Raw genomic sequence first — 8,847 nt, forward strand, 5'->3', positions numbered from 1 at the left:
CCACGGTCCAAAATGATGAGAAACGAGGCTAACTTTTTTTCCAAAAATTTCAAAAAACATGGGCTATAACCCATCGTTTTTGTCATTTCGTCATTTTTTTCAAATCCTCAAAAATGATGAAAAACTGCGCGCTATAGTATGCCGTACGATATGGGCTATAGCCCACGGTCCAAAATGATGAGAAACGAGGCTAACTTTCTTTTTCAAAATTTCAAAAAACATGGGCTATAACCCATCGTTTTGGTCATTTCGTCATTTTTTTTAAATCCTCAAAAATGATGAAAAACGGCGCGCTATAGTATGCCGTACGATATGGGCTATAGCCCATGGTCCAAAATGATGAGAAACGAGGCTAACTTTTTTTTTTCAAAATTTCAAAAACATGGGCTATAACCCATCGTTTTTGTCATTTCGTCATTTTTTTCAAATCCTCAAAAATGATGAAAAACGGCGCGCTATAGTATGCCGTACGATATGGGCTATAGCCCATGGTCCAAAATGATGAGAAACGAGGCTAACTTTTTTTTTCAAAATTTCAAAAAACATGGGCTATAACCCATCGTTTTTGTCATTTCGTCATTTTTTTCAAATCCTCAAAAATGATGAAAAACGGCACGCTATAGTATGCCGTACGATATGGGCTATAGCCCATGGTCCAAAATGATGAAAAACGAGGGTAATTTTTTTTTCTAAAAGTCTAAAAATAGACGTGTTTTAGACGTCTACTTTTAGACGTTTTTTATCCCATCTTTAGACACACGTCTAATAGCCGGCTATTGCTCAGTAGGATGGTCAAAAATGATGAAAAACGAGGATTCAAATTTTCTTCAAAATTTCAAAAAACATGGGCTATAACCCATCGTTTTTTTTCTTTTTTTTCAAATCCTCAAAAATGATGAAAAACGGCGCGCTATAGTATGCCGTACGATATGGGCTATAGCCCACGGTCCAAAATGATGAGAAACGAGGCTAACTTTTTTTTTCAAAATTTCAAAAAACATGGGCTATAACCCATCGTTTTTGTCATTTCGTCATTTTTTTCAAATCCTCAAAAATGATGAAAAACGGCGCGCTATAGTATGCCGTACGATATGGGCTATAGCCCATGGTCCAAAATGATGAGAAACGAGGCTAACTTTTTTTTTCAAAATTTCAAAAAACATGGGCTATAACCCATCGTTTTTGTCATTTCGTCATTTTTTTCAAATCCTCAAAAATGATGAAAAACGGCGCGCTATAGTATGCCGTACGATATGGGCTATAGCCCATGGTCCAAAATGATGAGAAACGAGGCTAACTTTTTTTTTCAAAATTTCAAAAAACATGGGCTATAACCCATCGTTTTTGTCATTTCGTCATTTTTTTCAAATCCTCAAAAATGATGAAAAACAGCGCGCTATAGTATGCCGTACGATATGGGCTATAGCCCATGGTCCAAAATGATGAGAAACGAGGCTAACTTTTTTTTTCAAAATTTCAAAAAACATGGGCTATAACCCATCGTTTTTGTCATTTCGTCATTTTTTTCAAATCCTCAAAAATGATGAAAAACGGCGCGCTATAGTATGCCGTACGATATGGGCTATAGCCCATGGTCCAAAATGATGAGAAACGAGGCTAACTTTTTTTTTCAAAATTTCAAAAAACATGGGCTATAACCCATCGTTTTTGTCATTTCGTCATTTTTTTCAAATCCTCAAAAATGATGAAAAACGGCGCGCTATAGTATGCCGTACGATATGGGCTATAGCCCATGGTCCAAAATGATGAGAAACGAGGCTAACTTTTTTTTTCAAAATTTCAAAAAACATGGGCTATAACCCATCGTTTTTGTCATTTCGTCATTTTTTTCAAATCCTCAAAAATGATGAAAAACGGCACGCTATAGTATGCCGTACGATATGGGCTATAGCCCATGGTCCAAAATGATGAAAAACGAGGGTAATTTTTTTTTCTAAAAGTCTAAAAATAGACGTGTTTTAGACGTCTACTTTTAGACGTTTTTTATCCCATCTTTAGACACACGTCTAATAGCCGGCTATTGCTCAGTAGGATGGTCAAAAATGATGAAAAACGAGGATTCAAATTTTCTTCAAAATTTCAAAAAACATGGGCTATAACCCATCGTTTTTTTTCTTTTTTTTCAAATCCTCAAAAATGATGAAAAACGGCGCGCTATAGTATGCCGTACGATATGGGCTATAGCCCACGGTCCAAAATGATGAGAAACGAGGCTAACTTTTTTTTTCAAAATTTCAAAAAACATGGGCTATAACCCATCGTTTTTGTCATTTCGTCATTTTTTTCAAATCCTCAAAAATGATGAAAAACGGCGCGCTATAGTATGCCGTACGATATGGGCTATAGCCCATGGTCCAAAATGATGAGAAACGAGGCTAACTTTTTTTTTCAAAATTTCAAAAAACATGGGCTATAACCCATCGTTTTTGTCATTTCGTCATTTTTTTCAAATCCTCAAAAATGATGAAAAACGGCGCGCTATAGTATGCCGTACGATATGGGCTATAGCCCATGGTCCAAAATGATGAGAAACGAGGCTAACTTTTTTTTTCAAAATTTCAAAAAACATGGGCTATAACCCATCGTTTTTGTCATTTCGTCATTTTTTTCAAATCCTCAAAAATGATGAAAAACAGCGCGCTATAGTATGCCGTACGATATGGGCTATAGCCCATGGTCCAAAATGATGAGAAACGAGGCTAACTTTTTTTTTCAAAATTTCAAAAAACATGGGCTATAACCCATCGTTTTTGTCATTTCGTCATTTTTTTCAAATCCTCAAAAATGATGAAAAACGGCGCGCTATAGTATGCCGTACGATATGGGCTATAGCCCATGGTCCAAAATGATGAGAAACGAGGCTAACTTTTTTTTTCAAAATTTCAAAAAACATGGGCTATAACCCATCGTTTTTGTCATTTCGTCATTTTTTTCAAATCCTCAAAAATGATGAAAAACGGCGCGCTATAGTATGCCGTACGATATGGGCTATAGCCCATGGTCCAAAATGATGAGAAACGAGGCTAACTTTTTTTTTCAAAATTTCAAAAAACATGGGCTATAACCCATCGTTTTTGTCATTTCGTCATTTTTTTCAAATCCTCAAAAATGATGAAAAACGGCGCGCTATAGTATGCCGTACGATATGGGCTATAGCCCATGGTCCAAAATGATGAGAAACGAGGCTAACTTTTTTTTTCAAAATTTCAAAAAACATGGGCTATAACCCATCGTTTTTGTCATTTCGTCATTTTTTTCAAATCCTCAAAAATGATGAAAAACAGCGCGCTATAGTATGCCGTACGATATGGGCTATAGCCCATGGTCCAAAATGATGAGAAACGAGGCTAACTTTTTTTTTCAAAATTTCAAAAAACATGGGCTATAACCCATTGTTTTTGTCATTTCGTCATTTTTTTCAAATCCTCAAAAATGATGAAAAACGGCGCGCTATAGTATGCCGTACGATATGGGCTATAGCCCATGGTCCAAAATGATGAGAAACGAGGCTAACTTTTTTTTTCAAAATTTCAAAAAACATGGGCTATAACCCATCGTTTTTGTCATTTCGTCATTTTTTTCAAATCCTCAAAAATGATGAAAAACAGCGCGCTATAGTATGCCGTACGATATGGGCTATAGCCCATGGTCCAAAATGATGAGAAACGAGGCTAACTTTTTTTTTCAAAATTTCAAAAAACATGGGCTATAACCCATCGTTTTTGTCATTTCGTCATTTTTTTCAAATCCTCAAAAATGATGAAAAACGGCGCGCTATAGTATGCCGTACGATATGGGCTATAGCCCATGGTCCAAAATGATGAGAAACGAGGCTAACTTTTTTTTTCAAAATTTCAAAAAACATGGGCTATAACCCATCGTTTTTGTCATTTCGTCATTTTTTTCAAATCCTCAAAAATGATGAAAAACGGCGCGCTATAGTATGCCGTACGATATGGGCTATAGCCCATGGTCCAAAATGATGAGAAACGAGGCTAACTTTTTTTTTCAAAATTTCAAAAAACATGGGCTATAACCCATCGTTTTTGTCATTTCGTAATTTTTTTCAAATCCTCAAAAATGATGAAAAACGGCGCGCTATAGTATGCCGTACGATATGGGCTATAGCCCATGGTCCAAAATGATGAGAAACGAGGCTAACTTTTTTTTTCAAAATTTCAAAAAACATGGGCTATAACCCATCGTTTTTGTCATTTCGTCATTTTTTTCAAATCCTCAAAAATGATGAAAAACGGCGCGCTATAGTATGCCGTACGATATGGGCTATAGCCCATGGTCCAAAATGATGAGAAACGAGGCTAACTATTTTTTTCAAAATTTCAAAAAACATGGGCTATAACCCATCGTTTTGGTCATTTCGTCATTTTTTTAAAATCCTCAAAAATGATGAAAAACGGCGCGCTATAGTATGCCGTACGATATGGGCTATAGCCCATGGTCCAACATGATGAGAAACGAGGCTAACTTTTTTTTTTCAAAATTTCAAAAAACATGGGCTGTAACCCATCGTTTTTGTCATTTCGTCATTTTTTTCAAATCCTCAAAAATGATGAAAAACGGCGCGCTATAGTATGCCGTACGATATGGGCTATAGCCCATGGTCCAAAATGATGAGAAACGAGGCTAACTTTTTTTTTCAAAATTTCAAAAAACATGGGCTATAACCCATCGTTTTTGTCATTTCGTCATTTTTTTCAAATCCTCAAAAATGATGAAAAACGGCGCGCTATAGTATGCCGTACGATATGGGCTATAGCCCATGGTCCAAAATGATGAGAAACGAGGCTAACTTTTTTTTTCAAAATTTCAAAAAACATTTGGGCTATAACCCATCGTTTTTGTCATTTCGTCATTTTTTTCAAATCCTCAAAAATGATGAAAAACGGCGCGCTATAGTATGCCGTACGATATGGGCTATAGCCCATGGTCCAAAATGATGAGAAACGAGGCTAACTTTTTTTTTCAAAATTTCAAAAAACATGGGCTATAACCCATCGTTTTTGTCATTTCGTCATTTTTTTCAAATCCTCAAAAATGATGAAAAACGGCGCGCTATAGTATGCCGTACGATATGGGCTATAGCCCACGGTCCAAAATGATGAGAAACGAGGCTAACGTTTTTTTTCAAAATTTCAAAAAACATGGGCTATAACCCATCGTTTTTGTCATTTCGTCATTTTTTTCAAATCCTCAAAAATGATGAAAAACTGCGCGCTATAGTATGCCGTACGATATGGGCTATAGCCCACGGTCCAAAATGATGAGAAACGAGGCTAACTTTTTTTCCAAAAATTTCAAAAAACATGGGCTATAACCCATCGTTTTTGTCATTTCGTCATTTTTTTCAAATCCTCAAAAATGATGAAAAACTGCGCGCTATAGTATGCCGTACGATATGGGCTATAGCCCACGGTCCAAAATGATGAGAAACGAGGCTAACTTTCTTTTTCAAAATTTCAAAAAACATGGGCTATAACCCATCGTTTTGGTCATTTCGTCATTTTTTTTAAATCCTCAAAAATGATGAAAAACGGCGCGCTATAGTATGCCGTACGATATGGGCTATAGCCCATGGTCCAAAATGATGAGAAACGAGGCTAACTTTTTTTTTTCAAAATTTCAAAAACATGGGCTATAACCCATCGTTTTTGTCATTTCGTCATTTTTTTCAAATCCTCAAAAATGATGAAAAACGGCGCGCTATAGTATGCCGTACGATATGGGCTATAGCCCATGGTCCAAAATGATGAGAAACGAGGCTAACTTTTTTTTTCAAAATTTCAAAAAACATGGGCTATAACCCATCGTTTTTGTCATTTCGTCATTTTTTTCAAATCCTCAAAAATGATGAAAAACGGCACGCTATAGTATGCCGTACGATATGGGCTATAGCCCATGGTCCAAAATGATGAAAAACGAGGGTAATTTTTTTTTCTAAAAGTCTAAAAATAGACGTGTTTTAGACGTCTACTTTTAGACGTTTTTTATCCCATCTTTAGACACACGTCTAATAGCCGGCTATTGCTCAGTAGGATGGTCAAAAATGATGAAAAACGAGGATTCAAATTTTCTTCAAAATTTCAAAAAACATGGGCTATAACCCATCGTTTTTTTTCTTTTTTTTCAAATCCTCAAAAATGATGAAAAACGGCGCGCTATAGTATGCCGTACGATATGGGCTATAGCCCACGGTCCAAAATGATGAGAAACGAGGCTAACTTTTTTTTTCAAAATTTCAAAAAACATGGGCTATAACCCATCGTTTTTGTCATTTCGTCATTTTTTTCAAATCCTCAAAAATGATGAAAAACGGCGCGCTATAGTATGCCGTACGATATGGGCTATAGCCCATGGTCCAAAATGATGAGAAACGAGGCTAACTTTTTTTTTCAAAATTTCAAAAAACATGGGCTATAACCCATCGTTTTTGTCATTTCGTCATTTTTTTCAAATCCTCAAAAATGATGAAAAACGGCGCGCTATAGTATGCCGTACGATATGGGCTATAGCCCATGGTCCAAAATGATGAGAAACGAGGCTAACTTTTTTTTTCAAAATTTCAAAAAACATGGGCTATAACCCATCGTTTTTGTCATTTCGTCATTTTTTTCAAATCCTCAAAAATGATGAAAAACAGCGCGCTATAGTATGCCGTACGATATGGGCTATAGCCCATGGTCCAAAATGATGAGAAACGAGGCTAACTTTTTTTTTCAAAATTTCAAAAAACATGGGCTATAACCCATCGTTTTTGTCATTTCGTCATTTTTTTCAAATCCTCAAAAATGATGAAAAACGGCGCGCTATAGTATGCCGTACGATATGGGCTATAGCCCATGGTCCAAAATGATGAGAAACGAGGCTAACTTTTTTTTTCAAAATTTCAAAAAACATGGGCTATAACCCATCGTTTTTGTCATTTCGTCATTTTTTTCAAATCCTCAAAAATGATGAAAAACGGCGCGCTATAGTATGCCGTACGATATGGGCTATAGCCCATGGTCCAAAATGATGAGAAACGAGGCTAACTCTTTTTTTCAAAATTTCAAAAAACATGGGCTATAACCCATCGTTTTTGTCATTTCGTAATTTTTTTCAAATCCTCAAAAATGATGAAAAACGGCGCGCTATAGTATGCCGTACGATATGGGCTATAGCCCATGGTCCAAAATGATGAGAAACGAGGCTAACTTTTTTTTTCAAAATTTCAAAAAACATGGGCTATAACCCATCGTTTTTGTCATTTCGTAATTTTTTTCAAATCCTCAAAAATGATGAAAAACGGCGCGCTATAGTATGCCGTACGATATGGGCTATAGCCCATGGTCCAAAATGATGAGAAACGAGGCTAACTTTTTTTTTCAAAATTTCAAAAAACATGGGCTATAACCCATCGTTTTTGTCATTTCGTCATTTTTTTCAAATCCTCAAAAATGATGAAAAACGGCGCGCTATAGTATGCCGTACGATATGGGCTATAGCCCATGGTCCAAAATGATGAGAAACGAGGCTAACTTTTTTTTTCAAAATTTCAAAAAACATGGGCTATAACCCATCGTTTTTGTCATTTCGTCATTTTTTTCAAATCCTCAAAAATGATGAAAAACGGCGCGCTATAGTATGCCGTACGATATGGGCTATAGCCCATGGTCCAAAATGATGAGAAACGAGGCTAACTTTTTTTTTCAAAATTTCAAAAAACATGGGCTATAACCCATCGTTTTTGTCATTTCGTCATTTTTTTCAAATCCTCAAAAATGATGAAAAACGGCGCGCTATAGTATGCCGTACGATATGGGCTATAGCCCATGGTCCAAAATGATGAGAAACGAGGCTAACTTTTTTTTTCAAAATTTCAAAAAACATGGGCTATAACCCATCGTTTTTGTCATTTCGTCATTTTTTTCAAATCCTCAAAAATGATGAAAAACGGCACGCTATAGTATGCCGTACGATATGGGCTATAGCCCATGGTCCAAAATGATGAGAAACGAGGCTAACTATTTTTTTTTTAATTTAAAAAAAACATGGGCTATAACCCATCGTTTTGGTCATTTCGTCATTTTTTTAAAATCCTCAAAAATGATGAAAAACGGCGCGCTATAGTATGCCGTACGATATGGGCTATAGCCCATGGTCCAAAATGATGAGAAACGAGGCTAACTTTTTTTCCCAAAATTTCAAAAAACATGGGCTATAACCCATCGTTTTAGTCATTTCGTAATTTTTTTTCAATTAGACCCATACGGCAAAAGAAAGACAATTTGGCAGATTCACACGATGGTCCCGGATGTGCACTTGGGACCAGTTGGCAGATGTTGTGGTAGTGTGAATGCTGCGTAGGTAGGTCACCCAACCGGGCGAGATGACCTGTTACCCAGCGGCCCAGCGGAATAAGTCTAGAAAAAACTAAACAGATCCAAGCGCTGCGCTAGAAATTCAAAGGGGAAAAAAGTTGCCATTGGGTTGCCAAATTGCAGAAGAAAGGATCCGACATGGTTTCCCACTGGAATACACTCAAGGTAAAGTAATGTGGAGTATCTACTACAGCACCCTTTTCAAATCAGTGGTTGAAAACTACAGATCTACAGCAGTGTTTCTCAGGTACTAGTACGCCACGGATATTTCTGGGTACTAAGAAAATCTCTGATTTTGGTTAATCATTCATTTTATTCCCCGTTCATGTTGCTGGTTGACTAGGTTCTCATGGAACTTACTATATGAAGTCGCACCTTCATCGTACTGGATAAGAACGTCTGCTAAATGCCTAAAATGTAATCTGTAATCATGTGAACAGTTCATTGT

Source organism: Protomyctophum bolini, assembly GCF_963924005.1.
Source record: "Protomyctophum bolini genome assembly, chromosome: 15".
Taxonomy (NCBI): Eukaryota; Metazoa; Chordata; class Actinopteri; order Myctophiformes; family Myctophidae; genus Protomyctophum; species Protomyctophum bolini.